The following is a 14,117-nucleotide window of genomic DNA, read 5'->3' on the forward strand; positions in this document are numbered from 1 at the left end:
TTTAAAATAATTATGAGATACAATAGCACTAACAAATAAATTTTCCATCTGTTGTAAGACTTCTTTTCCTGGGGATCCTAAGCAATGCTTATTCCCTTTCAAAATACATTAGTTCCTTGACAGCTTATCAGAATTGTGGAAGCATTTGAAAGAGTATAGAGCTGTAAAATCACTGTCTACTTAATAATAATATATTGTTTTTTAGTCCTGTGTATATGTGAGTGTTGGATCCCCTGAAGGTGGTTTTGCGGGAAATTTTGAGCTATCGGATGTGGGAGCTGGGAGTGGAACTCAGATCCTCTGCAAGAGCAGTGCCTACCCTTAACTACCAAACCATCTCTGTAGACGTGAACTATCGGTTTTATAACTAGCCTGTTGAAAAATCCTAAATCAAATATTTCCTCCTTTGTTGCTTTCATGTTAGAAATTAAATAAGTTCAACCTTGCCACAAAGAAAAGGACAAAATTCAAGATGGAAAGGAATTTTATGAAATAAATAATTTTCCATCACGGATATGGCTGGAAGTGTGCTCTGTTTGAGAGAGAGAGACACACTGAAATTTTGGGTGAGGTAAATTACTGTATGAGTTGAACTAATTTCCATTTGTTTCAGCATTTATATACATATATGTAAATATCCGAAAGTATCCATGAACATCTGTGTTCACTCCCCAGCACTTTACAAAATTTTTGCAGGCCAGAGAGCTGTCTCAGCTCTTGCAAAAGGCAGAGTTCAGCACCCAGTGTCCACATCGGGTGGCCTATTACCATCTCTAACTGCAGCTTCAGGGAATCTGTCACCTCTGGCACCCATGGGCACTTATACACATTATATACATGTGCACATATCAATACACAGACACAAATAAACATAATTAAAATAATAAAAATAGATCTAAGCACAAGCAATTTTAAGAGATTGTTGAAATTGCTTGTGTGTGTGTGTGTGTGTGTGTGTGTGTGTGTGCGTGTGTGTGTGTATGTGTGTATTAGAGGACTAACTCAGGTGTCTTCAGGATCTGTCCACCTTTTTTATGAGACAGGGTCTCTCAGAGTAACCTGTGACTCACTGTTGAGTCTCGGCGTCTGGCCAGTGCATCCCAGGGATCCTCTGGTCTCCACCTCTCCACTGCAAGGATTGTAGTGGGGATTCTACCAGGCTCAACTTATTGCAGGGGTCTTGGGGATCAAATTCACATATTCATGCATTTTTGGCAAGCACTTTGCCAACTGAGCTTTCTTCAAAGCCTCCTCTGAATTATATTCAGGTTTTAAAAATACATTGATATGTCCGTGCTTTTTATGTTATGGTTCTATAAGACATTATGTAATGGTTAGTCATGCATGATATCTAAACACGGTACCGTTTGTTAAAACGTACCTATTGACTTGCTTGGCGATGTAGGGATTCCAGCTTGGGCCCAATCTGCCTCACACTGTCCTCGGACTGACATCTTTCTCCATCTTTGCTCCGAAGGCCATCTTCGGTCGCTCCTTGAGGGTTTGTACGAATTGATACCTTTTCCCAGCCATCAACTGTGTCTATCCTGTGATCACCTACAGTAGGATCTTTTGCAATCATCAGCACTAGTTTGTATGACCATCTGTCCAAAGAGAACTCGAGGAGAGATTTCTAGGGATAATCATCATTATAATCTCCTCAGAGCTGGTGTTTGACATATTAGTCATGCATGGTATCTAAACACGGTACCGTTTGTTAAAATGTACCTATTGACTTGTTTGGCGATGTAGGGATTCCAGCTTGGGCCCAATCTGCCTCACACTGTCCTCGGACTGACATCTTTCTCCATCTTTGCTCCGAAGGCCATCTTCAGTCGCTCCTTGAGGGTTTGTACGAATTGACACCTTTTCCCAGCCATCAACTGTGTCTATCCTGTGATCATCTACAGTAGGATCTTTTGCAATCATCAGCACTAGTTTGTATGACCATCTGTCCAAAGAGAACTCGAGGAGAGATTTCTAGGGATAATCATCATTATAATCTCCTCAGAGCTGGTGTTTGACATCTGTTTAACTGACTCTCAGTGCAGACAGAATTTCTTTTGATGCAAAACAATACATTGCATTACAAGTTGAACATTCTAATATCCAAATATCAAAACCCTGAGAGAATATCAGTTAAGTTGCTTATTACACACACACACACACACACACACACACACACACACACACACAAATCTGGAAAAGGTAACTTAAGGGAGAAAAAGTTTAATTTTGCTTATAGTTTCAAGGGTCCATACTGGCAAGCAATAAATGATATTACAGGACACAACTAATCAAACTGCCTCTGTACTCTGGAAGCCGAGGGTAAACAGGAAATGGGAGTGCATTATGAAGTCTCAAAACCTCCACCTCCTAAGATCGCACAGCTTTCTGCAAACAGTGCCACCAAACGCATGAGGTTACAGAGAATATTTCACATTCAAATCAACGTTGCATACAAAATACCAGACCTCTTGAGACTCGAATCTGTGTCAAGTGGGAAAATACCTCATATTAAGAAACTTTGCTGCATCCCCAAATTTATTAAAACTATGATATAGAGTTCCTAATCAGGCTTCGCAAACACACTGTAGAGTTGGGTCCCAACCATGATGATTCATTGTACCTAAACTAGAAAGCAGGAAGGATACTGGTTACAAAGTTTTCAGATAAAGGATATGCAACGAGTTGTTAGGGCACATCAACGTCTTTCAGGGTGACGGCATTTGAATCCTTATCCCTCTTTGTAGGTGTTTTAGACAGCTGTCCAGGGTGAGTTGGAATGACTGACAAACTATCTACCATCATGCAGGTCTGCAGTTCTAAGAATGAAAGTATATGAAGGTGTTTATTTGAAACATTAGCATAGTGTAGAATATACCGTCCTTAGCTTCTGCATTTCATATTCCTTGAAAGGTACGTGTGTTTTGACTCATGTTAAGAAGTTATTCAAGTAAGAAAAGAATTTTATGATAACATTTGCTAATATAAATGCACTTTGTAAATCTGGAGCTAGTTGACATCTTCTACACATAGTTTGCATTGACTAGTTAAAACCTACCAATGATGACACATCAGATAGGCGGTTCTGTTTTTATGGACAAATCAAGAGCTTCTTAAATAGAATGTAAGTCATTCTAAATGATTCATCCGAAACCATAATTCTTATGTGCTGACTTAGACTGTATGGTAGTTACTTTGTATTTTTAAATGATGAGCAATATGGGATGAAGTTTATTTTTCTTCAAATCTTGTAATTTTGGTGATCAAGGTCAAAGTTCAAAGTAAGATTGCAAAGGACATTAATCTAGAGAATTTGTTCTTTAACCTTGGAAATACTTCATGAGCTGCATGACTGTGTCTTATAGCTACACATACATGAAATACTACTCACATGTCATGGCCCACAGTGAATCACCAAGCAGAGCAAAATAACTGTGTTATAAATAAATGTTGGAATGATCATGCTTGAGACCCTCCATTGGCGTCCACAGATAGAACCAGTAGAACACAACTTATAACTATAACAAGGATACACAGACTTACTCTAAGTCGTCATTGTTTGAGGGTTTTGAAGACAAAAGTTTTAGCATTTTGGATATATGCTGTGTTGTGCATTTAGCAAGTGCGTAAGTCAGCTTTCCTTGGCCCTGACAAAATACCTGACATTACCAACTAGCATGTGGACGGGTTTACTTTGACTTATGGACGTTCACACCTATTGTTCTGGGCCCGTGGAAAAGACGTGGGGGGGGGAGACTGCTTAGTTCGTGATAGCCTGAAAGGAGAGAGCAGAGAGGACAGAGAGAGAGGGAGATTGAGAAAGAGACCCAGGGACAGGGACAAGGAAGGGACACAATCAAGGCATATCAGGGTCCATGCCCTGACTTCAAGGGCATGCACACAATGACCTACCTAACTTCCTTTCTTTGGGACGTCCTAAACTTCCAACATCACTCCATAACAAAAGCCCAATTTGAGATCCTTGCTTTGTGAGTTATTTCAGATGTAAACAACAATTCACCTGAAAATAATTTAAAATAAACAACCACAACCAAACGTAACATAATGCCCATGAAATAATTAGTTTGAGATCCCTGCTTTGTGAGTTATTTCAGATGTAAACAACAATTCACCTGAAAATAACTTAAAATAAACAACCACAACCAAACGTAACATAATGCCCATGAAATAATTATATAGTCCTAACTTGGTAGTTGTGAATTTAATATTGGTCAATGGTTAGGAACCTAGGCACGAGCTCTAATCAGTTGACATGGAGGCGAAACCAATTTCGATAGTTACTATTCGTACGGATACAACAGTGAGAATAAATTGCATACCTGACGTGTGTATCAGGCATGGATTACGCAACTGTCTTTTATCTTGCTACCAAACAACTGTCTTTTCATTGACGACACATCTTCATTGAAAACCATTTAACGCATACATTCGCCAGTGTTGGGACTGGTGAGGGGGAAAACAAATGATCTTTTCTTCCCGCTGAGACACACGCTCACGGTTCACGCATAGAAACCAAGCAACCTCTTTATTCCGTACCTCTTGTCCTGTGGGGAAAGGGAAGGAATTTCTTCCTTAATTACTTTTTCCAATTCGTCGTGATAAGTTTCCTTCGCATATGATATGCTTTGTTAAGAGTGTATGTGGTATGTATGTGAATGCATGTGTGTGATATATGTGGGTATGACTGTGCATATCTGTATGCATGTATATGTGTATGTAGATGTGTTTATACGTATATGTATATGTATGTGTACTTGTGTGTATATGTGTATATGTATGTGTACACTGGTACGTGTATCCATATGTCTATGTGTGTATTTGTGCATGTATGTATGGGATTACGTGGATATATACATGCATATAGTACATATATGTATGTACTCATACGTGTGCGAGTATATTTTTGTGTCTGTGTGTATATATTTCTGTAAATATGTTTGTGTGTGCATATGTTTGTAGATGTGTGTGTATGTCTGTGTTGGTATGTGTATATGTATGTATATGTATGTGCCTATCTGTATATATGAGTGTCCATGTGACTGTTTTTGCACTTGTATATGGGAATATGTGTACACATGTCTGTGTATTTGTGTTGTGTCTGTATGTATATGTGGGCATATGTGGACGTGGATGTATATTTGTGTGAGTGTTTGTGAATGGGGATGTGTGTATATGCATGTGTATTTGTGGGGGAGGTCTCTATGTATATGTCTTTGTGTTTATATGTTTGTATGTCTGTATATGTTGATATCAATGTAGGTGTATGTGTGCGTGTAAGTATGTATATCAATGCACAAATGAATATTAACCTCCAATACACAGCAATCTGTGACAACTATTATACTTATTCAAATGAAAATGTACCTTAATTTCTTGAATTGTGTACAGTGTTTGTATTGAGGATAAATATAGATCCTACTCAGACCTTAACATAGGAGTTTTATGCCTTAACACCTGAACATCGATTTTTCTAAGTGTGAAAATAGATGTGATAATAACTACCCTGAACGACTGTAGAGAGGTCATCTAAGATGGATGTAATTAGTATTGTAGTTACACATAAATTCATTTCAACTAATATACTTTAATGATCGTATTGATGACATGCAGGCGTGCGGCTCAGTATGCTTGCGGTTGTAATTGAAAGCGCGGTAAGATAGGACCCGACCTTCTGACTTTTTAATAATGCAGTATGTCATTACTTATGAAATCTCAAACCCTTGTGCACCTGGTACTAATATTCTGCGGGTGGTGAAATAATCCGAGGTGCGTATGAGATGGTTCGCCTCTTCGTTGCTGTGCCATCCTTGAAGAGTTGTAACACAGAGTGTAAAAGGCAGGCTTTCTTCTGCTATCTCCCAAATAATAACCTGTTTGGATTCTTACTTTTTAAGTAGACGGTGCAGTGTTGTATGAGCACCATCTGCAACAAGATGATTCTGTAGTGACAAGACGACAAAGTGCCCAGCAGTCCTCAAGCAATCACTGAACAAACAGAGCGTCCTTAAGTGGGTTAGAGTGAGGACACAAGCATCACGTTAACTGTTCCTACATCGATGCATTACCGGAGAGAAAAGAAATCTGTGTAGATGTACTGGATGCTGCAATGCAGATTAGACCTGTCCCCAAGTTTTACAAACATCACATACTATTTACACAACTTTCATCTGTCATAGATACGCGCTAAATCAATAACCTCCGAAGAAAATGTAGTGCTGTCCAGATTCAGCGTGAGGAAGGGCTTTACTGATACGGAAGTCCCAAATTGCACACATACCAAAACATTTGGATACAGGAGCCTCAGAAACCGTGCTGTGCAATTCTTCCTTGAATAGCTGCCTGGCTAATTACAGAATAAATGGACTAAATTATCCCAGAATAAGCTACGGATTAAATTATCCTTCAGAAGGCTCATCCAGAACAAAATACTGGTTGTGGACTGAAGGCATCATATCATTTACAGAGCAGAGCAATAAGTTTCTCTTTTCTTTTAATAGGGAGACGTGTGCTAAGATGGGAAAAATAATCAAGTAGATTTGCATGGAGCAGTGGCTAAAGGCGCCTTCTCAGAAGAGCCTCCATGGTAAGTTTTGAGCATATGACTGATTGTTCAAAGGTCACAGCAACGACGTCTAGCTGACCTGGGAGGTGCGTTGACTGGTCATCGTGGACAGAGTGGTGTGTGGGAGCCTCTCTGTTGTGTAGAGGGATGCGTTAATTTCACGTGTCCTCTTCCAGTCACATCAGAACTTCGACGTTTGAGAGGGAGGGGGTTCCTGGCAGGGTTGGAGGGGCACACAGGGTCGCTGAGGGAAATTGAGCCACTACATAGAATTCTTTCTGCCTAAAATTTCTAAAGGAGCAAAAGTTCACAGGGCCGGAGCGTTCCGTGGCTCATCACACATTTCTGTGCGACACCAGAACTCCCGATGCCCAGGCCACATCCTGTCATTTCTCCACATCTGTCCTGGTCGCATGTTAACCTGTCCATGTGTCACAACTGTGACCGGGACTGTCTGTTCAGGAAAGTTCCGAAGAGGTATCTTTGTGCTGGAGGTCGGACAATGAATAAAAATTGTGACCTGTGATCTTATGCAGACCAAATCGGTAATTCACGGTCTTCTTTCTTTGGTTTTGGTTTTCTTTTTATTCTTGGTTTATTTTGAGACACGGCAGGGCCCCAGCCAGCCTAAAACGTGGCTATGCCGATCAGACTGGACTCAAAGTCATAAAGAGCCGCCAGCCTCTGCCTCCCAAGTGCTGGGATTATAGGCACGTGCCACCATGTCTAGAAGATTCATTATCTTTTTTTCTTAATATTTCATTTATTATTTTATGTGTGTGAGTGTATTGCCTGCGTGTCTGTGAGCGCACCTGTGTTGTGCAATGCCTTGGAGGTCAGAAGAGGGATTCTCCTGGAACTGGAGTTAAGGACGGTTCGTAGCCGCCATGTGGGTGCTGGGAATCGAACCCGGGTCCTCTGCAAGAGCAGTCAGTGCTCTTAACCGCTGAGCCATCTCTCCAGCCCCTTATCACGCGTTTTCTGGCAGATTAAGGCAAGCCAGTAGTATGTTCAAGTTGCTGCAAGAATGGTTTTTATTGAATTTATTTGAAATAAGAGTAACACAGAAGAAGTCATGTTCAGTTCATGTAGACAAAATGTCCACAGTGGCATTTAGACTTTCTGAAGAATTTAATTTTCCTCCTCCGTGACTCTATAATGTAGACTACCTCCCAACGGCAAGATTATCCCCCGTCAGAATCACCTGTAGAAGGCTTTTGGAAACCCATCGGACTCACAGCTGAACGATACTTACACTTTCAGTGGGTACAGCTGGGCCACTTGCAGGAGCCTGCTATCCTGTGGCCTTTCTGTTTGTGTTTCTTGTGGAGGAATGCACAAGGCCACACCTGTGCTTCCAGATGAACCCATTAGGCCCTAGGTTCCGTTTTACTATCAAATAAGGGGAACGAGAGTCTATCTGAAGGAAGGACCTCCGTATAGAAGACATTCTGAGCACTTACTGATGGAGGTGCTTTTCCAGTTCAGACTGTGGATTCTGCCCTCCAAATTCAAATATCAGAAGATTGGTTTAGATCTGAATGCACTTGGAGGAAGTAGACGGCTTTGCGCGGTTGAATTGTCCGTTAAGCGTTCTCAGAGACTGTGGGAAATTAAATGCGTAGGCTGTGACTTGTTACCCATTGTTCTCTTATTGCTGTTTTATTATTAGCTTTAGCATGTATTCCTTGTGTAAAATAACGGGTTCCATTATGTGTATAAGCTATGTTGCTTCTGTTCACCTTACAGCTAATCTCTCTTCTATCCGTCTGCCTGTTAGCGGCTGCCTAGCATTTCTTAAATAGTACCTGATGTATGAGCATTTAATACAAACGCACAGCACACACACACACACGCACACACACACACACACTTAAATCTAGATTCCACATATGGAAGAAAACCTGTGCTAACTGTCTTTCTCATTCTAACTTGTATCAGTAAGATATGCTCTTGTTCCATTCATTTCCATGCAAATGACACAACTCTATACTTCTTCATGACTGAATAATACTCCACTGTGTGTGTGTTACCTAGGGTTTGTTTCCCTATCTTGGCTATTGTGAACAGCAAAGTCATAAACAATGAATGGACAGGTGTCTCAGCTGTATGAAGATTTAGATTGCTCTAAATATATTCCCAGGAGCGCTGTAGCTGGGTTGTATGACTGATTATCTCATCAATACCAATGTTGCAGCTTCTAAACATTGGTAATGTCTTAGACGTCAAGGGACCTTTATTATCCTTTTCTGTTTTGTCAGAATAGCTTGATATTTCTAGTTTTTCCTTCATGGAGCAACGTTTTTGCAGCTTTCCTACATTGTAGAAGATTTCGCAAGCCCTTTATTAGACATGTGTATTGGATATTTTTCAGTTGTTGTGAATACAATCCCGACACAAATCACTTATGAGAGAATGAATTTGGGGCTGGAGAGACAGTTTAGAAATTCAAAGAGCATAGCACTCCAGCAGAGAACCCAAGTTCCTTTCCCTACACACATGCCCTTAGAACACATGTACTCGTAACCAGCTCCAGGGGATCCAATTGCTTTTTCTGGCCTTCACTGACCCTGCACACGCATGGTGCACATACCCACACAAACACGCATAATTAAAAATAAAAAGAATATGTTTTTTTAAAAAGGGAAAGATTTATATTTGTTCATGGATTCAGTATTTATTCTGGGACTGTGGTGGGGCAGAGGGTCTTTGGTAGTGAGATGTTATGGGATTAGCTAAAGAGTGAAAGAAAGAGACAGACAGAGATAGAGCCCAGGGTAGAGAGACAGTAGAGATAGTGCCCCGGGTAGAGAGACAGTTGTTTCCTGAAAGGGTTCAACTTCACACGCCTCCTTCTTTGAGTTAAGTCTCCTCTCCTAAGCTTTTCAGGTCCTCTGTCAACTAGGACCAACAGAACAGATCCAAACCCCCAACACGTGTGTCTATGGCAGACAGTTCATATTCCATACATAATATTTTGCATCCAACCGAGTCAAGTTCTAAATCCTGAATATACTTTTTTTAAAAAATAGATTTCTAGTATGTATTTTTCAAAGGCAATTTACAATGTTCTATCAAAAGAACTGGAGGGTAAAGAGATGGTTCAGTTGGTAAAGTCCGTGCTATGTAAGCAGGAGGATCTGAGTTCCAGCTCTAGCACTCAAGTAAACATACAAACTAACAAAATAAAGGAAACGAAAGACCTGGTGACATGGACTTATAATTCCAGTGCTGGGGAAAGGGATATAGGCAGATGCCTGGAGCACACTGACCACTGAGTGTAGCCCATGTGGGTAGTCCAGACCAGGGAGTTTCCGCTCAAAAAAACAAGTTGGAGTGTAACTGACGAATCACAGCAAGGTTGAACTCTAGACTCCACGTGCACACACACACAGTTGCGTGTGGGCTGCCCAACACGCATGAACATACACACATACTTATACACACACATAAGAAAAAGAATCGTAAACTAACACTGTCCTGTCTGTTCTATTTTACAGTAAAATTAGAAAGAAAATCACAGCAGGGAAAATAGTCAATTGCTGCTTTTCTGTTTGGGCTCATTGGTGTTTGTCTAAGGTTTTCAGTATACACAGACACTTTTAAGCCAGCACCTGTAGCCCCTAAATAGCATGTTATTTAAATCTCTTCGTCTCCTGAGGTGCTCAACTATCTTGTTTCTGTTTTGGTTTCTAATTTTCTTTTTATCTGGAACCGTATTAACGACTAGCCAAGGCTTGAAGCAATCTCAGGAAGTGCAGTTTCTAATCCTTCTTTACTGTCCCCAGCCCTTGTCAAAGCAACCCTGTGCGGCTTGGGGCTTGCAGTCATTTCCGTCAGGACACAGGAGCATTCGATTTAACATAATCACCCGGCTTCCTTCCAAGGACAAGCTCTGCAAAACAGGTCTTGCGTGAGACTCAGCACCACACATGATGCTCGACTCATGTTGACAGCTCATATTATGAAAGGCAGAGGGAACATCTCACAAAGTGCAGCATTAGAGAAAGGAAATAAAACTTCCGAATCAACAAGCACTTTGTTTTATTTATTTTTTATTGTTTAAGCATTTACACTTAGATTCAATCAGCATTTCAAACCGCTGGGTTTTACTGGCGCTGGGAGCATCTGCTGTTTGTCTGCCCTCGGATTTGCTTAATTTTTAATTGCGGCCTCGGTTAGGAAGAATGCATTGTGATGGGTGGTTTGACAGTTAGGGGCGGCACTGGATGAATGGCGTCCTGTGTTAGAACTCCCTGAATTGCAGTCCTGTGGATGGCTTGGCTCCATTAAAGCTAACACTGAACACAGAGGGGATTTTCTTCCTTCCCCATCTTTGGGAAGATAATCTAACAATGAAACGCCCCGTGGCTCTTCAGTTGCAGTAATTACAAGTGAAGGACGAGGCAGGATCTTATAGCAATAGGATTGTAAATGAGGGTACCTCTGTCAAAATGTAGGGCTGCTCATATTTAGCTGATGTTCGATTAGAAAGATTCTAACTTGTACAATCAAGAGAACCATTCATTCATTTCCATTCAATGCAAGGAAAGAATTTTGTATGAGGAAGCCACCTAGAAGTGAAAATAGTTCATTAAGTCTATGAATACCTGAGAATTTCAACTTGCCAGTTTAATTGCTATTAACGACAACTGACTGCTTTCTTACCATCAGCCCTTGCGAAGTATTTTCTTAATAGAACTTTGGAAGAGTGTTGGGGATTTGACATTAGAATTATTTTGCCACAAGGATGACTTGCTCTAATTCAAAAGGTACGGTCAGGAAAAATTCCTTTCATGGAATTAGGTTTTCTTAATTGAATTTTTGTGAATTGTACACAGTATATTCCTGAAACCATAGTTTTCACTTCCAAGTGAAAGAATCAGGAACCAGGACATTTGCAAGTTCAGTATTGTATGGAACAGAACTCGTCTATAGGTTGAAAGTTCTGATGGCATGGTAAAGAAGGTGATTTCCAAGGCTAGTAAATTGGAGCATTGAAATTCCTGGTACTGTACTTAGTTTTCCTCATAGGCGGCCAAAATGAATCTTCTCTTTTAAGGATTTGTGTCTTGGAAGGGCAAAAAGTTGTTAATGTTAGAGATTCAGCCCTACAACAGAAATTTAATTAGTATTAGAAAACTACCCATCAAGACAAGATGGTTGTGGTTTTTTTCATCCCCCTCTCCTCCTCCTCCTCCTCCTCCTCCTCTCTCTGTCTCTGTCTTTCTCTCTGTCTCTCTGTTGTCCTCTTTCCTTCCTGTCTCTTCTTTTGAGACAGAGTCTCACTCTAGTACAGGCGGTCATCAGACTGTCTCTGTCTTTCTCTCTGTCTCTCTGTTCTCCTCTTTCCTTCCTGTCTCTTCTTTTGAGACAGAGTCTCACTCTAGTACAGGCGGTCATCAGACTCACTGTACACAGAGAAATGTGCCCTCAGACTTGCGGTGTTGTTCCTGATTTACACTCCTGGGATTATAAACTTATGCCCACAAACAGGCTTCCTGTGAGATTTTTTGAAGGTCATTTTAGGGACAGACTTTGAGATAAATGTGTTTGAAATATCTGCTAAATTTTCATGATATGTTTTCTCAGGTGAGGGAAGGGACCCAAATGTTTAAAAATTAAGAAATAGCAAACGAAAAAGTGAAAATGAAAATTTCCTCTGTCTGCTTTCAGAACATGGAGGAAGAAATATTTGGCTTTCTTAAGAGTTAAGAGCACAGTTGTGGTAGACACTTGAGGAATACAAATTACTGCAGATATTTACCTTTGTAGATTAGCGCAAGAATTTTAAACAGTCCAAATGAGGCTGGTGTGCAAAATCAAATGGGTACAATTATAAAAAAAATCAGTATTGTTTAGAAATTCAGTCCTCTGCATGGTATAAAAACTTAAGTGGGTTCTAGTAGTTGATACATCGAAGACATAAAAGACCCTAGCTCTTATTTCTTTCTTTCCCAGAAGAGATATAGGAAACAGACCAATATTTGTCAAATTAAAAAATGCGAAGATTGTGTCAGTCCTTGATTAAAGGTTGATGTATGTTTGCACTGATGGATAACAGGAAACTGTGAATGGACCAGTGGGTGGGGGGTGCTTTTAGGAAGCAGGGATACTAGATTATAGTTGAGGTGAAAATAGAGAGGCTAAATATTGGGGGTCCAAAAAAGTTCAAGGAGGTCGTGGACCGATATGGAAGGAGGAGAAACTGGGTTAGGGAAAGGTCAACCGAAAGGATCTGTGCATCCTATTTACTATTACAAAATCAACTGCCCATTTCATGATTTACTTATAATCACTGAAATACAAACTCTGCGATCTACTTGGTTTATTGTGCGCCGCGTGAGTTCATTTCAGTTGGTTGTCCATACCGAGTTCAATAGCTCTAAGAAACATGTCCCGTGATCGCTTTGTTCATCACAGACCAATCAATACAGAACTCTCTGAAATAAGACTATGGTGTCAGTAGTTGCTAAGTGACCACAGAAGGAAAAGAAAGCCTGGAGGGAAAGGAACTCCTTCAGGAACTCAAGCCCTGGCCCTTGATTTACGAAAATTAATGCTTAGTGTCAGAAAAAGGGAAATTTTGTACAAGAAACTATTACAGCACTACTTCCCAGCAGCACCGAAAGGGGAGACAGAATCTCTGACCTTAAGTCCTGCCATTCATATGTCACTTCCTGTCTGATTGTCTCCTCCTATGTTTCCACTTCCTGTAGTTTGAACTTCCAGAGATGAGAGAAGAGGGGATGGTGTCCAGGTATGTGCTGGCATGAAGGATCGTGTATTTACTTGTTTTGTGTTTTCTTACCATGATGTGCTATGAAGTTGTCTGAGCACATTGTGGAAGCAATTTAACCCCTAGTTCACCGTCATCATCACTACCTATGAATGGTAAACTTTGGTGCCTTACACAGAAATATTTTGACAGGAAACGTTTAAAGTAGGTTCCACAATGGGAAGGGGAGGGGGGAGCTCTCACCCCAAGAAGGAAAATAAGATGCTTTCTTTTCAATCCAAATAGGAGTGTCCATGGCCAGGAAACATAGACTGAGATCTCCCTGAAGACCATGATCCAATGTGGTACGAATCTCATGAAGATATTTTTAGGGAAATAGAAGAAAGATGATAGATCAAGGTGCTTTTCAAATACGTTGGTGGAAACATCAGGTAGACAGGTCACAGCAAAGAGGGGACCGTGTTACAGGCATCAGTTGCTAGCTGATGGCTTTCCTAACTTTTGGCTTGGTAGACCTATTCGTCTGTTAAGTTGCTACCTTTGAAAAGCCTTCACCTGATAGTCACACAGAAGTTACATGAGACACAGAGGTGGGCAAGGAATGGCTGTTTAGGGGGCTAAAGATATCCCAAGGTAACTTGTAATTGGCCTCTGGACCCGCGATATTCCAAATTCTGCATAATCTTTAAAGTTCTAATCGATTAATTGGCCTACTGGTAGATGTTTCAATAGTACAGTTTCCTTTATTTCTCTCTCTCTCTCTCTCTCTCTCTCTCTCTCTCTCTATAT

At 40.6% G+C, this 14,117-nt stretch overlaps 1 protein-coding gene across 3 annotated transcripts in view; it reads left to right on the plus strand.

Annotated features, from left to right (window-relative positions):
• LOC103725635 (neuroligin-4, X-linked) overlaps positions 1 to 14,117 on the plus strand; it is a 376,846-nt gene that overhangs the window by 39,848 nt on the left and 322,881 nt on the right. For all 3 annotated transcript variants that reach the window (XM_008822933.1, XM_008822935.1, XM_008822934.2), the window contains exon 2: positions 6,525 to 6,610. The gene's annotated coding sequence lies outside the window, so the exon portion shown is untranslated. The remainder of the gene's footprint in view (positions 1 to 6,524; positions 6,611 to 14,117) is intronic.

Source organism: Nannospalax galili, unplaced genomic scaffold (genome assembly GCF_000622305.1).
Source record: "Nannospalax galili isolate Female #2095 unplaced genomic scaffold, S.galili_v1.0 scaffold2109, whole genome shotgun sequence".
Lineage (NCBI taxonomy): Eukaryota > Metazoa > Chordata > Mammalia > Rodentia > Spalacidae > Nannospalax > Nannospalax galili.